The 16,101-nt window shown below is 39.3% G+C and overlaps 1 protein-coding gene across 9 annotated transcripts in view; it reads right to left on the reverse strand.

Annotated features, from left to right (window-relative positions):
- The window catches only part of DLGAP1 (DLG associated protein 1), a 961,867-nt gene extending 961,035 nt beyond the window's left edge, over nt 1–832 (reverse strand). For all 9 annotated transcript variants that reach the window (XM_074022767.1, XM_045378186.2, XM_045378189.2 and 6 more), the window contains exon 1: nt 528–832. The gene's annotated coding sequence lies outside the window, so the exon portion shown is untranslated. The remainder of the gene's footprint in view (nt 1–527) is intronic.
- Nucleotides 833–16,101: the final 15,269 nt, after the last annotated feature.

The raw sequence follows: 16,101 nt of genomic DNA on the forward strand, positions 1-16,101 counted from the left end.
GGTCCTTTTCCACAATGCCAAAATGTCACCCAAAAAGCAAGTGCAACAACTTGCTTTGCAAACCACCCAGGAGCCTGACGAGAAATCCCCCGCGGGGAGCAGCCCCCTCCTCCCCTGCAAGGTGAATCCGCGGTGGGGTGAGGGTGTGAATTTGACCGGTGGACATGACGGGGACAGGGGACCGGTGTTCTCCTCCCCTCCCCCTTCCGGGACCCTGTCGCAATTATAAATCTTTCCCCTGCCTGGGTCCCCGTGGGGAGCCGCGAGGACTGCACGGCCGGAGAGGACGCGCTCGCCCCCGAGACCCCAGGTTACCCGGAAGGCCCGAGAGTGCACCCCGGGCGGCTGGAAAGGTAGGGAGCGCGGACTCTCGAGCCGGCGGCCCGGGGAGCCCAGCCTGCAGCCCCTCCGCGGGCTAGGGAAGCGGCGACCGCGCGGCAGGCAGCGGCCAGGAGCCACCCAGCGCGCCGCGGCCGCCGCCGCCGCCGCCGCGCGCGCCTCAGCCCCGCGGCGCAGCCCGGCGTTACCTGGCCGCGTCCCGCAGTCCGGTCCTCGCTGGCTGCGTCCGTCCGTGGGTCCCACGAGCCTCGGAGGAAGGACGAGAGAGATGTCCCCGCGACCGGGACCGGCTCTCAGCGAGGTGACGGAAAGGACTCGAGACAGGAGCCGAGGCGGCGGCGGCCGCTCGCGCCGCCGATGCTGCCGATTCCCCGAGGCGGAAGGTGTCCGCGAGGCCGTGTCCTCGAGATTGCGGCGCCCGAAGCGCAGCGCTCGCCTCTGGAGCGGAGGCTGAGCGCCGGGACGCGGCGGGCTGAGGCGGCAAGGCTGGGCTGGTCACCCGCCCCTGGGTGCATGTTAATACGGTGGGGAGGAGGAGTCCCGCGCTTCCTCCGCCCAACCACCGGAGCCGGCGGGAGGGCGGCGGCCGCGGCCCGGAGCCAGCCGCTCACACCCGCCGCAGCTACTACGGCGCGGCGCGACCGCCGGCTCCGGCCCCAGCCCAGGCACGTGCGCCCAGGCCGCGAGGAGGCGCCGGCGCCTCCCGGAACGCACTGCTGACCTGCGGGTGCTGCCCGCCCAGTATCCGGGTGGGAAGTGCGCTCGCCCCAGACCGAGGGGAAAGCCCAGCATTCCCGGGGTGGAACAGAGAGGCGGCCACCCGCGAGTGGGCGTGACCCATTGGTTCCCTTGCGCAGCATCGTTGGAGAATTAAGCTTTCCCCTCCTCTCTTGCCAGCCGTTGTTCCTAATCTTGTCTTTTTAAGGGAGGAAAGTAGAACTCATGACACTTTGTATCACACGAAATCAAGTTGGCGGGCAGAAGGTTTGCTGACCTCTGCCGTCCCTCCTCAGGGTCCCTAGGAGAATTTTTGAAGAAGTAATCGTTAGCAAGTTGATAGGGGCAATAGAAAGTCTCAGACTCTCAGGGACCCATGTTCGTACCCAGCGCCACTACTTTCAAACCGTTATCCCTCAGAATTGTTTCCTCACCTCCACACCAACTTTCCCGGGTTGGATGACACAATATATATCCCACCAGTTCATCTTCGTACTGGCCAAGAGGTAATTCAAAAAGCGAAACGCATCTTATCTGCGGACCTGTGCCCTCGGTAAACTCCCCAAGATCCACCCCAAGTACACTTGGAAGCCAGGCCCCTCCACACAGGCTTAGCATCACGCTTCCACAAACTGAAAACGGACAATCCATTTGGTTTCAAAGTCAGAACAGGGATAGTGGCGTGAGTGGGTGAATTGCGATGTGGGTCAAGGAGAGAAAAAAGTAAATCAATTAAGTATTTGTTGAGCTCCTGCGCTGCCCACTTAATTGCGAACGTTACAATAGTTAAAATAATCGTGGTTAATCACTGTCTTATTATTTCCTTTTATTCAAAAAAGAAATGGCATCTTCATGGAGAATGCCCTTTGTTCTACAGCTCCCTGAGGGAACATTATGACAAAAAGTATATAATATTTATGTAATTTTATCCAGAAGTTATAGCATAAGATTTAGCATCTGTTTTGTGTGATGTCTAATTATAAATATTAATAGAATATCCTTTTAAAGACAACACTCCTAAAAATGTAAGGAAGTGAAAAACAGTTTTCATAAAAATATGACTCAGATAAATAACCTCTTTCCTGCAATTTCACTGAGTGATTTTCCATTAAAGAAAATAACAATTAACTGAAACCACTAAATGGAGGTAAATTCTCAGCATTGTAATACCATGAGCACCAACGCTTTAACAATGATCTAAAAGATATTCTCAGACAATTCAAGAATTACTATAGGGGCCTGGCTCAGTGACTCATACCTCTAATCCCAGCACTTTGCGAGGCCGAGGCGCGTGGATCACTTGAGGTCAGGAGTTCAACACCAGCCTGGACAACATGGGGAAAACCTGTCTCTACTAAAAATTCAAAAATTAGCTGGGTTGGTGGTAGACACCTGTAATCCCAGCTACTCGGGAGGCTGAGACAGGAGAATCACTTGAACCTGGGAGGTGGAGACTGCAGTGAGCCGAGATCACACCACTGCACTCCAGCCTGGGTGACAGAGTGAGACTCTTTCTCAAAAAAAAAAAAAAAAAGAATTATAGGGACACTTCAAATCGGATTCCCTGAAAAGGCAAAATACTGATATGTGATAATAGCTTTCATCGTTTGGAAAATTTGCCTTTCCAGATTTGTAAATATGTTTAATTAATAGATTTTCTTTTCTAATTTTTAAATTGATAAATCATAGTTGCACATATTTTGCAGGTATATGCAATAATTTGATACATATATACAATGCATAATGATCAAATCAGGGTAATTGGGATATCCCTCACCTCAAACATTTATCTTTTCTTCATGTTGGCAGCATTAAAATTCTTCTAGCTCTTTTGAAATATACAATAAATTAAACTATATAGTTCCCCTACTCTACTATGGAATACTAGAGCTTATTCCTGGTGTCTATCCACATTTAACCCATAGATTTTTCCAATGACATCGCATAAATAAGAAGGGCAGTATAATTGTCAAGCCCTAACTCAAATTAGATGAATTCAGTGAATAAAATTACTTCAAGTGGAAAATCAATTTTCTTACAAAATTGTTATGGTAGATTTAATCCAGCAACAATAATATCGACGTAACACTGCTATTGTTAGGGTTTTCTGACTGTAGGTGACAGAAACCAAATTTGGCTAACTTAAGTGAAAATAATTTATTAGAAAAATACTGAAAGCTTCCAGAATTAAAGTCAGGACTGGAAAGCAGTCTTGGAAACAGGCAGGATTTGAGGCAATACCAATGGGTTAGGAAGCAGGAAAGACAGCAGTTTGGTTTGGTGCTGCACAGTCAACTTGAGCAAATGCCAGATCTTTCTCACCTTCCATTACTGAATCAAGATTCAAAATCACAGGGCTGAGTATTTATTTGCTTGGCCAAACTTCACAGAGGCACTGACTCCCTGGCTATTTATACCAGGACAAAAAGAAGCAACATTTGGTTTCTTGACTTTCAGGATGGAGGGTGGGCACCTGGTTTATGACACTTCCACAAGAATACATAATTGAAGACAGGTGATTCCTCAAAATAAATCAGGGAGTGGTGAATAAGGAGGATTTGATGCGGAGATTTTTTTTAAATGATAAATGTCTGGTACTTTGGCTATGAAATTTATATTCTAATTCTTATAGTTACTTGAAAACAAAAGATATTGTCTGAGAAAAACTGATAGCACTTCTTTTCGCTATTGTTATTCATATGCTTGTTTTTAGTTAAGAGATTTTGAAATGTTGTTTAAATAGCCTATGGCTGGTTACCTTATTTGTATTCTCATAGCACCTGTAAGCACTACTGCAAGCCAGAGCATGTCAGCTGTGCTCATTTGATCACCGAATAATGGCCATGAAAAGATGTCCGAGTTCTAATACCTGGCAAAAAGGAACTTTGCAGATATAATAAAGGATCTTGAAGTGGGAAGGTTATCCTCGGTTTCCGAGTTACCCCAGTTGGCCCAATTGTAAACATAAGGTACTTATAGGAAGCCGTCAAGAAAGTCAAAGGCAGAAGAAAAAGATGGGATGATGGAAACAGAGGTTGAAATCATGCACGTTGAAGATGGAGGAAGGGGGTCATCAACAGAAGAATATAGGTGGTCTCTGGAAACTAGAAAAAGTAAGAAAAGGATTCTCCTCTAGAGTCTTCCAAATGGAACACCGGTCTGCTAACATCTTGATTTTAGCCCAGGTAAACTGGTTTTAGACTGACCTCCGGAGCTGTACGATTAAAAAATTTGTGTTGTTTTAAGCCATCAAGTCTGTAGTAATTTGTATCAGCAGCCACAGGAAACTAGTACAGACAAGTTACCCAGGCCTTGGGAGCTCGCTTTCAAAAGCACCCTATTGGTACTGGGTGGCATGGTAGTCCTTACTAAAGAAGCAGCACAGAAAAATATAGCTACTTTTGGAGAAGCTGACTCAAAGCTGGTTAAATTAGCAAACATGTTGGTGAGAACGGGAAATTGGAAACCACGGACAGATAGGGTTCCTATCCAAGAGTTTCCGATTCTCTAGTTACATCAAAATGGCAGCGCTCCTTCGAGACCACAAAATCGTCAGACAGGTAAAATCCCATTAAAATGAAGCATAGAGGGTGGTGGGGGGCAGCCCTGGAATAAGGGGTGCGGCGGTACACGGGGACCTGGCTTGCAATGACTGCGGGACTGGTGAGCAACTACTAAAATTCCTGGGGAAGCAAAGTAGAATTTCGTAAGAACAAAATGGATGGAGAGGAGAAAACCTGTGGTGGCTGTGAAGGCCCTGGTGCCGTGTATGTCAAATTGATATCATCTATTGGCCATGAATTCATTGTAAAAAGAGAATATGCATTAACATCACCCACTATAAAAGCCATGTTGAGTGGCCCAGGTGAATTTGCTGAGAACGAAACCAATGAGGTCAATTTTGGAGAAATACTTTCACATGTGCTATCAAAAGTATGCATGCATTTTAAAATGAAGCACAGTTGTGAAAGAAGAAAGAACTCAGCGCATTTTGAATGGTAAAGATGAAAGACATAAATTTATTCTGTATTAATAGTGCAGCCTTATCCAGTCTTATGGTTTTAAGTAACATTAAAATGGTGATAACTTCTAAATCCTTATCTTCAGCCTTGACCTCTCAGATCTCAGTTTAAGATCAGTTTAAGATTTGTAAATCCAAAGGCCCACTAGATAAATCTTCTCGAAATGTCCACAGTTATCTCAAACTTAATGGATCTGCATTAAATTCACCATCATTTGCCTTTCACCTCCATTCAAATTTATTTCATTTCCTGTTATACTATATGGATTCATGGCACTATGATCCACCAAGTCACTAACACCAGACACCTGTGAGTTTTCTTACACTTCTGCACTCACCAGTCACCTTCAATCCATCACCAAACGCTGTTGACTTCTTCCACTATCTGAGTAGGTCTTGAATCCTTTGTCTGTTTCCGTTTCTATTATATGGCTCCATCAGGACTTCATCGTCTCATCTCCAGGTTATTATACTATCTTCCTAACTTCTTTCCATTTCCTCAGTTTTACCTTCTCTTCATTGCAGCAGGAGTGGTCTTCTAAAAATGCAACTCTAACCATGCTACTTTGGTGCTTTAAAATCTTTAATAATGACCATTATTTATCATATAAAGTTTATTTGTTTATAATGACATACAAGGTTCTTCATAAACATGGTTTCACCTTCTTCAGCCATTCCTACCATAATTTGTACATTATGCCTCAGTAAATCAAAGCGCTGTTTATATAATGCCATTTATGCATCATGCTGTGTAATAGATTTGTAACTTTTTCCTACTTTATTCCCTGTCTTCAATTCCCTCTCTCTGCTTGTTCTGGCTAATATTTATTGATCCTTCAAGGTGGGCTTCAGTATATCTCTTGCCTAAATCATTAGGTTGGATTAAGTGTTGCCAATGCTCATTGCACCTACCACTATCTTAGTTACTACCACATTCTATTACAATTTTCAGATTATGTAGGTTATGTTTTTGAGACTTTAGCTATCCCTATTTGGATCAACGATCCCCAATACCTAGCATAAAAATTGTCTCTCAATAGATCATCAATATGTATTAATGAAACCCAATTGACCTGAACTGCTCTGAGAATATATTGTGGTGTCAGGATATACCCTATTATTTAATAGAAATGTGTATGATATAATATAACTTGTATCCAAATTTTAAAACCCATCCCTCATCAGGTTTAATAAATGGGGAGCTTTCTTTTTCATGCTAAACAAAAACAAATGAAAAAACTGAAGAAAGATATTTGAAAACACCCTGACTAGTTTTTCTTTATAATAGCCAATCCATTAAAATGAAAGGGTCTTAACCTTAAATGCTTTTCACTGAAAGTTTTGCTTTATGTTTTATTTAACAGTTTTCATTAAAGATGTAAATATTGGAATACAATGGATTTAGCTTCTATTTTACCCCCTTCTTTTATTCCCTGGCATTCTTTTAAAAATTAATTTTTAAACTGATACATGATAATTCCATATATTTATGGAGTATGGTGTGATGTTTTAGTACGTGCATATACATTGTATAATTATCAAGTCAGAGTATTTAGCATATCTATTGCCTCATACATTTATCATTTTTTTTATGGTGAGACCATTCAAAATCCTCTCTTCTAGCTGTTTGTAAATATAAAATATAATATTGTTAGCCATACTCATCCTACTGTGCAATAAAGCACCAAAACTTGTTTATTTATTAATCTACACATGCTGTTTCCTCTTCTTGTCTTCATCCCCTCTTCCTCGTTTGTTCTTCTACCCATTGTCATATGGCTTGAGCCTTGCGCATTGCAATTTGGCTTTGTTCTGATAAAAGACGTCTAATTTTCTCAACAAAAAGGCCCTTTGTAATTCGTATTTCCTTGATCTCTAAATAAAATTTTTAGCTAGTGACAACTGATTTTTTAAAAATTTCACCAGAAACTTCCATAACTTCACTCTAGCCTGTTTGTTTTCTACTTCTCTGCCCCGAGGTTTTCTTACTACCCCTCCTAAGTTGTGATTTTCATGCCCCCAAGCTGGTAGCTGAGGTGATGACATCTCTGAAGAGAAAGGGCCTGCAGTCAGGAACCCAGGAATCTAGTCTACCATGCCTGCTACTGGTCAGTGAGGAAGAGCCCCAACAGGCAGGTGGAAGGAAACCCAGGGAAACAGTGGTACAAAAACCAGGAAAGGGGAGAATTTCAGGAGATGAGACTGGTTGATGCTGAATTTTAAACCAACATTTTTGCACGAATAATGTCTCCACCAGAAAGATACATATAGCACTCACAAATTCACCATCACAAACCAAACAGGCCGTCTTCCATCCAGTCAGTCTTTCCACTGGTAATTGTTGATTCCACCACATACCTAGATACTGAAGGCAGAAATATTAATATTTAAGTCACTCTGTATCTCTTTCTTCCACATTATCACTACGTCTAGCCCCTAAGTTTTATCAAACTCCTAAAACGATAAGGTATCTATTTTACTCCGCTGCTTAAATTTTTTTCAGAAGATCCTCTCTGTCTTCAAGGTAAAATTGAAAACAATAAGTATGACATGTAAGCCATTCATAACCCTTTTCTTCATTAAATTATCAAATTAATTCATTTGAGTGAAGTGACTTTTCACATTTTTCAATACTTGGTTAAAAACTGTATTGAAATAATTGTAACAGGTTGGAAATAACTATTTGTAGTGAAAAACAAATAATGAAGGAATTCAAGAGTAGTTAGTGCAAAACAGAAAATATATATATCTATATACAGTAGGAACTAATGATAGTACATCAACCCTGGTCAACTATCTACCAGCATAGTGGTAAAAGGGGGAGATACAGAATATCCCAATAACTAACAAAAATTAACATATTATTGTATAAATTTTGAGAAGAGACATACTCCAGATATTTATGTCTAGAAATATCGTATTTAAGAGTTTACCTTCAAGCATTTTAATTTTACCCTTCAAGACATTTTACCCTTTCAAGAAATTTCTGGTAATTATGTATTATTCTAAGTTCTCCAGATACATAAATGTTCTTGACAGACTACATTAAGTAAAATTGTTTTAAAAGAAATAACAAGATTAGGATTTGACCTTTAATTTCACAGGCAATATATCTAGGCAGGTGAAAGAATAATTTTAATTGTTTTTATTAATCTTCTTTCATATTGCACTAAATTTGACTGCCCATCCTTTTAAAATCCAGTTTACATTTAAGTTTTTTATATAAGATAGACATATTCTGGATCTGTCAGGGAGAAATGCCATTGTAAACATGACTCTCATTAAAGAGAATCTAGATTAAAGAAACATTCACAATGCTGGAATGACCTGAATTAACATAAACCAGTAACTTAACCAGCAATTAGCATGCACATTTGTGTAGAATCTTATTTTGTTTTCATTGTTGTATACACCAGATTTAAAAGGAAAACATCTTCCTTTTTCAGTAAAAGAATGTGTAGTTCAGGGAGAATCAGCAGTGAATATCCAGTGATTGCATGAATAACTGATGAGTTACACACAAATAATTCTGTGAATAAGCCACTGTCTTCTAAGAATCAGATTCTTTAGATGCAAATTTGTCGGAAGATGTAATTTATTCAATCCTGAGAAGCATAGCTGCCAGACATGTATTACTGATATTGATAAGCCCATATTAATACATTTTAAGATACATTTTTTAAAAAGGTGTGCATATATTTATGCTTGGGACTCTAGAAAGACTGAGATGGATTTCCTAGGGTTATTTAAGACATTCTGTTTCTAATATTCATTCTTTTGAATTAATCATAATCTGCTTATGCTGTATTTGATACTAAAAAACTTGCAGGAAAACAAGCAGACAGACTAACAAACAAGTAAGGAACGACTTCTGTCCCTAAGAATTCTCCACTTGAAAGTATAAATTAATGAAATAATATTGGTGAAATGCATAGTTCAAATCTTGTGGGAAAGTTGGCATTCAATAAATGGTAGCTGATGATGATGTTCACAATGATGATGATTACTATAGCCTTGTAAGCATTAGTATTTAGAGTGATAACATATCACATGATAATAATTCATATGCCAGCACCCCAAGCTCTCTGGAATACAACCCTAATATAAGCTCTACACAACACACACTTAGATTTTACTAAGGCTATACACTGAAGCTCATCTGAGTGTTCCTTAGACCTTCCTTCTTAATTTACACAGGGAATGTGGCAGAAGCATGCTAGCTGTGCACCAAAATTTAATTTCTACTGCCAGTGCACAGAGCTAATCTGCTTTCTCAAACTACCCTACAGTTATGACCATAGGATTGTGTTCCAGTGAAGTGAATATAGGTAGAAATTATGTCTGTCACTTCCAAGTCTGCCATAGAAACCTCTTATAACACCCTCCATTACCTCTCTCCACGTGGCTATCTGGAGTGTGTCTTGTATTGGAAATGGCAGAAACCCAAAAAACATACAGCCTCCCAGTTGGATACTTCAATTATTATCTGTTTCATTTATTGATTGAGATTTGGGGTTTGTCAGCACAGAGCTAGTGTCAATTTATCTAATACAATGAAGAAGTAAATGAAAAAAAATTTGGAGTATCTACTGTGTCCTCTACCTTTTGTATACAATATTTTATTTATCCTCTCAACCAAACCTTTGAACTAGTCATTGATAGTTTCACTTAAGGATGAGGAAACTGATGCTTGAGTTAAATAAGTTTTCTGGGATCCACAGCCGGTGAGTAGCAGAGTCGGAATTTGAACCTAAGTTTGGCCTCAGAGCTTGTATTTTCACAACACATCTTTCTCTAATCTTTGGTTGACTTAACAACTGAATAAGAGTTCTATTTCTATGACAGTTTTATAGCAATAATTTGATAAACAGGGGCATTTGTGTGGGTAAGCAGTGCTAATTAAGTTTAGAGATGTTGACATTATCTGTACATTATGGCCCTAAAATGTGGTTAACATGCTTAATAATAATCTTGCATTAGTAAGAAAAGGACAATTTTATTTGTGTACAATGTTTAAATGGCAGAGAATTGTGCAATTTCATTAAGCAGTTTTGTTGAAATATTGATGTACAATAAACCGAATGAATTAAATTGTACAATATAAATTCTGATATATATGTATGTGTGTAAATAATTATATATATTTGATACATGTATGTATATATAGGTGGGTATATATATATGCATGTGTATACACACAGGCATGAATGCACACTGATGGAACCATTACCGCAATAAAGATAATGAACACATCTATTACCTCCTGAATTTCCCTCTCCCTGTTTATCTCCCTCTTATCATTTTCCAAACCCTCTCTTTCCCTGCAAACTCCATTCTGCCTCTTGTCACATCAGATTATTTTATGAAACGTTTGTATAAATGGTATCATACAGTATGTACTATTTTTCCCTGTTGCCTATTTCACTCAACATGATGCAAGGGTCATCCATGTTGCTGTGTGTATTGAAATTGATAGTTCAACTCTTGGTTGCTCAGTCATTTTCCAGTTGTTGGCTATTAGAAAATACACTTTCATGAGCATTTGGGTGTAAGTCTTTTTACAGAGATCTGTTTTTATTTCTCTAAGACAAATACCCAGGAGAGTGATTGCTCAGTCATATGGTGTGTGTTGAATTTTTAAGAAACTGCCATATTTCTAATGTATTTTGATCAGTTTAGATTCCCACATGAGTGTATGACAATTCAGGATTCTCCATATCCTCACTAATACTTGCTATGCTAAATCTTTTTAATTTTAGACGTTCTAATAAGTGTGTACAGGTATCTCCTTGTCATTTTAATTTGCATTTACCTAATGATTAATGATGATGGGCATGTTTTTGTGTGCCTATTTGCTACTCATGCATCTTTAGTGAAGTATCTATTTGAAATTTTTGCCTGTTTTTAATGAGCTGTTTTCTTGTTATTTAGTTTTGAGGGTATTTTGTATATTGAATACAAATCCTTTATTACATACTTGCAAATAGTTTCTCCCAGACTGTGGCTTATCTTTTCATTCTCTAAACAGTATCTAAGAGCAGAAGTCCTTATTTTCTATGAAATCCAATGTGTTATTTTCTTTATTTATAGATTATACACTTTGTGTTGCACATCTAATAAATATTTGCTTAAATCAAGGTCACAAAGGTTTTCCTCTTGTTTTCAATAAGTCTTACAGTTTTAGGTTTCATATTTATATCTATGATCCGTTTTGAGTTTGTTTTTATATGTCATGTGAGGGTCAAATTTTATTTTTTGCATATAGGCATGTAATTGTTTCAGAACTATTTGTTGTACATATAATCTTTTTCCACTGGATTATCTTTGCAACTTAAAAAAAATCAGTTGACTGTATATGTGTGAGTCTGTCTGGACTCTGTATTCTGTCTGTCCCATTGAATTTTTTTTTTTTTTGAGATGGAATTTTACTCTTGTTCCCCAGGCTAGAGTACAATGGCCCAGTCTTGGCTGACTGTAACCTCTGCCTCCTGGGTTCCAGTGATTCTGCTGCCTCAGTCTCCCAAGTAGCTGGGATTACAGGTATGTGCCACCACATCCAACTGATTTTTGTATTTTTAGTAGAGACGGGATTTCACCATGTTGGCCAGGATGGTCTCGATCTCTTGACCTCCTGATCTGCCCGCCTCAGCCTCCCAAAGTGCTGGGATTACAGGTGTAAACCACTGCGCCTGGCCTTGAATTCTTTGTATCTCTTTATGTCAATACTGCACTGTTTTGATTACTGTGCCTTTACAATAAGTCTTGAAGTCGGGTTGTATAAATTCCTCCAATTTTGTTCATTTTTTTTTCAAAGATACTTTGATATCCTTGGTTCTTCTGCATTTTCATATGGATTTTAGAGTCACAGTTTTAATTTCTAAAATTAAATAAATAAAAGACTGTGGAGATTTCAATTGGAATTCCTTGGAATCTAAAGATCAACTTGGAGAGAAATGATACTTAACATAAACATGGCATATTTTGCCATTTTTATGTGTTTATCTGAGCAATGTATTATAGTTTTCAGTACACTAATTCTGCACAACTATTGTGAGAGTTATCTGAATAATTTTATATTTGTGGTGCTATTATAGTATTATTTCAATCACTTTCTAATTGTTCACTAAAAGTACATGGGAAAATGATATTTGTGTACTTTTATCAAATTTTCTAATCTTATTCATCTTACTACTTTTTTGTACGTATCACAGGATTTCCTAAATAGACAACAATGTCATCTGTAAATAAAGATGGCTTCACTTTTATAACTTTGATACCTTTTATTTTATTTCTCTTGCCTATGTTCTCGGCTAGAAACTCTAGTGCAGTATTGAACAGAAGTGATGCCAGAAGTCATCCTTGACGTGTTTCGGAACTTAGCAGGGATGCATTTCTACTCTCAACATGATTACGATATTATAGTACTTTCAAAGATGCACTTTATCAGGTTGAGAAGTTTTCTTTTTTGAAAATTTCAACTCTTATTTTAGATTCAGGGGATACATGTGCAGGTTTGTTACAAGGGTATATTGTGTGATGCTGAGGTTTGGTGTACGATTGAACCCATTACCTAGGTAGTGAGCATTGTACCCAATGAGTAGTTTTTCAGCCTTTGCCCTCCTCCCTCCCTCTCCCTGCTTGTAGTCTCCAGCGCCTGTCATTCCCACCTTTATGTCTATGTATACCCAAAGTTTAGCTCCCAATTATAAATGAGAATGGTATTTTGTTTTCTGTTTCTTCATTAATTTGTTTAGGATAAAGGTTTCCAGCTGCATCCATGTTGCTAAAAAGGACATGATTTTGTTCTTTTTATGGCTGCATAGTGTTGTATGGTGTGTATATGCCACATTTTCCTTATCCAATCCACTCTTGATGGGCATCTAGATTAATACCATGTCTTTGCAATTGTGAATAGTGCTGCGATCAACATGTGAGCACATGGGTCTTCTTTTCAGTAGAACAATCCATTTTCTTTTGGATATATGCCCCATAATGGGATTGCTGGGTTTAATGATAGTTCTATTTTTAGTTCTTTGAAAAATCTTCAAAGTGCTTTCCACAGTGAGTAAACTAATTTACATTCCCATCAACAGCATATAAGTATTTTCTCTTCTCCACAGCTTCACCAACATCTGTTATTTTTGACTTTCTAATAATAGGTATTCTGACTGGTGTGAGATAGTATCTCATTGTGGTTTTGTTTGACATTTCTCTGATGATTAGTGATATGGAACATGTGTTCATATGTTTGTTGGCCACCTGTATACCTTCTTTTGAGAAGTGTCCATTTGCATCCTTTGCCCACTTTTTAATTGGGTTATTATTATTATTATTTTTTGCTTGTTCAATTGTTAAAGTTCCCTACAGATTCTGGATATTAGACCGTTGTCAGATGCATAGGTTGCAAATATTTTCTCATTCTACAGGTTGTGGGTTTACTCTGTTGATAGATTTCTTTCCTGATTTTTTTCCAGATTTCATGAATACGGGTGTTACTATACATATACTCTCTCTCTCTCTTCCTCTCTCTCTCTCTGTATATATTATGTGTGTGTATATATAAATGTATAATGTATTTGTGTGTATATATACACAAAAAATACATATTTATGTTGTTAAGTCTTCTTGTTGAATTGAACCCTTAATCATTATGTAATGACCTTCTTTGCCCTTTTAGATTGTTCTTGGTTTAAAGTCTGTTTTAGCAAATACAAAAATAGTGACCCATGCTCTCTTTTGTTTTCTATTTTCATAATAGATCTTTCTCCATCTCTTTACTTTGAGCCTATGGATACCATTACATGTGAGATGGGTCTTGAAGACAACAGAAGATTGGGTCTTATTTTATTATTCAACTTGCCACTCTGTACCTTTTAAGTGGGGCTTTTAGACTGTGTACATTCCAGGTTAATTTTGATATCTGAAGCTTTGATTCTGTTGTGATGGTGTTAGCTGGTTGCTTTGTAGTCTCAGCTGTGGAGTTGCTTTATTAGTGTCTGTGAGCTAAAAGCTTGTGTTTTTATGGTAGTAGGTATTTTTTTCTTTCGTTTCTATGGTTAACATTTTCTTAAGGACCTCTCGTGAGGCTAGTGTAATGGTAACAAATTCCTTTAGCACTTGCTTGTCCAAAAAATATTTTATTTCTCCTCCACACGTGAATCTTATTTGGGAAGGAGAGGAACTTTTTGTTTGGAATTTCTTTTCTCTACGAATGCTATAAATAAGCACCCAATCTCTCCTGGATTGTACAGTTTCTGCTGAGAAGTCTTCTGTTAGCTTGATGGGGTTCCCTTTGTAAGTGATATGACCCTTTTCTCTATCTACCTTTAAGAGTTTTTCTTTCATATTGATCTTGGAAAATCATGTGTCTTGGGGATGGTTTTCTTGTATAACACTGTGCAGAGGTTCTCTGAATTTCTTGAATTTCCATGTCAACTTCCAGCACAATTGGAAAACCTTTTTGTGAGTTATATAATCAAATATGCTTTTCAAGTTTCTTACTCTCTCATGGAATGCCAATGACTCTTAGGTTTGGTCTCTTTACATAATCCCACATTTCTCACAGGCTTTGTTCATTGCTTTGAATATTTTCTTTATTTTTATCTGACTGGGTTGATTCAAGTAACCCACCTTTGAGCTCTGAAATTATTTCCTTAGTTTGGTCAAGTCTGTTATTAAGCTTTCTCTGTTGTATTTTGCAATTTCTATAGTAAATTTTTCAATTCCAGGAGTTCAGTTTGGTTCTTTCATAACATGGCTATGCCATCTTTCAAGTCTTGAATTGTTTTAATGGCTTCCTTGGATGGGATTTTTAACTTTTTCTTGAATCCCATTAAGCTTTCTTGCCATCTGAATTATATGTCTGTCCTTTCAGTGTCTGTCCCGGGAGCAGACTCAACTTGTCAGGCTTATCCCAAGCTTTCTGCTCCCAAATCATTAGATTATTCCAGATATCATGGGCTGTGGAGCTCCCTGGGGAAGAAGCTGCACCTGGCTAAAAGCTACTCCCTTCCCAGACCAGTCCTTTGGAGGGAGGGACACCCAGCCCCTGTGTTAGCACACAAACCCACACCACACTCTCCTCAGTGTTCTGAGAGTGGGGGCTCTTCACCAACTCTAGCTCAGGCTACAGAGATCTCTCACCTTGATACCCCAGGTGGTGTACTCAAATCCTGGGGTGTTGAGACAGGGCCCATAGTTTTGTTCTTTGGCCCCGTGGGGTTGAGCGCTGGCTGTGCTAGGGAATCCAAACTGCTACCATTTGCCAGGAAAACACTCAGGCAGGATAGTGGAGGCTGTGCTGTGGGTACCTTCTGTGGAAGTTGGCAGACAGGTGGTCTTGGGAGGGGCCAATGGACCAGAGATTGTGTGGTTCTCCTGTCTCACAAGAAAGGCAGCCCTACTCTCTCCCAGGCCAACAGACAGTAGGAGATACAGTCCCTCAGCGCAAGATGGAGAGCCTTAGGGAAATAGGCTCATATGGTCACGTTTTGCTGCAGCTGCACCATTTGCCAGAAAACCTACTGGGCTCCACGCAGGTTTGAGTTTTGCCTCTGCCTGATCTCTGGGCAGTTCCTGCTGCCAAATCAAATGTCCATGGGGGTCATGGGATCTCTTAGCTAGGATCCCAAAGGTCTGGGAGGGTGGTGCATGGAAGTTCCTTCACTTGCCCCTTCTTTAGGACCTGTTCAGGACCAGGAGCTAATTCTGGCACTCGGCAACTTGGTGCAGGCTTCCCAGCTTCCTCACCCTTCAGCCGTGGTGTCTGCATCACCTCTTTATTGACTATCAGTGTTTTCTCTCAAAAGATCTGTTTTTAGAAGTTTCCTGTAATTGTTAGCTCGCTCAAAGTGTTTTCTTTTTTTTTTTTATTTCCTTTTTTTTTTTTTCCCCAGCAATGGATGTTGCATTTTGTCAAATGCTTTCTCTACATATATTGATAGTGATCATATGGGTTTTCTTCTTCTTTATTAAATCTGTTAATGGGGAATTACTGTGATGGATTTTGGAATGTTAAACCAATT

Source organism: Macaca fascicularis, chromosome 18, assembly GCF_037993035.2.
Source record: "Macaca fascicularis isolate 582-1 chromosome 18, T2T-MFA8v1.1".
NCBI classification, from domain to species: Eukaryota; Metazoa; Chordata; class Mammalia; order Primates; family Cercopithecidae; genus Macaca; species Macaca fascicularis.